This window comes from Penaeus monodon, chromosome 22 (genome assembly GCF_015228065.2).
Source record: "Penaeus monodon isolate SGIC_2016 chromosome 22, NSTDA_Pmon_1, whole genome shotgun sequence".
Taxonomy (NCBI): domain Eukaryota; kingdom Metazoa; phylum Arthropoda; class Malacostraca; order Decapoda; family Penaeidae; genus Penaeus; species Penaeus monodon.
Genome location: NC_051407.1, coordinates 38,959,865 through 38,960,211, shown reverse-complemented (window position 1 = coordinate 38,960,211; position 347 = coordinate 38,959,865).

Genomic DNA, 347 nt, shown 5'->3' with positions numbered 1-347 from the left:
TGGCCGGGACATTTTTCTTAATCATCAATATGAATAAAAGAAAAAAAGAAAGAAAAAACAACTATAAAAAACATGCTAAAAATACAATTATATATTCACAAAATAAACACAAACCAATAAACACACGGATGAAAATGTAAACTCCCTCACTGGAAAATCCCAAGCGCCCTGTGGCAAGGATCCTTAATCGATAATGCCCCTAAGAACCACAGCAAAAAATACTCTCGCCCTCGCACAAAGGGTCAGGAACCGAAGGGAGCTTACATACGGGGACCAAACACCTCCGACCATTGAAAGAAAACGGGGCTAATCCCACGTTGCAAAAATATTCAAATTATACCACGGAT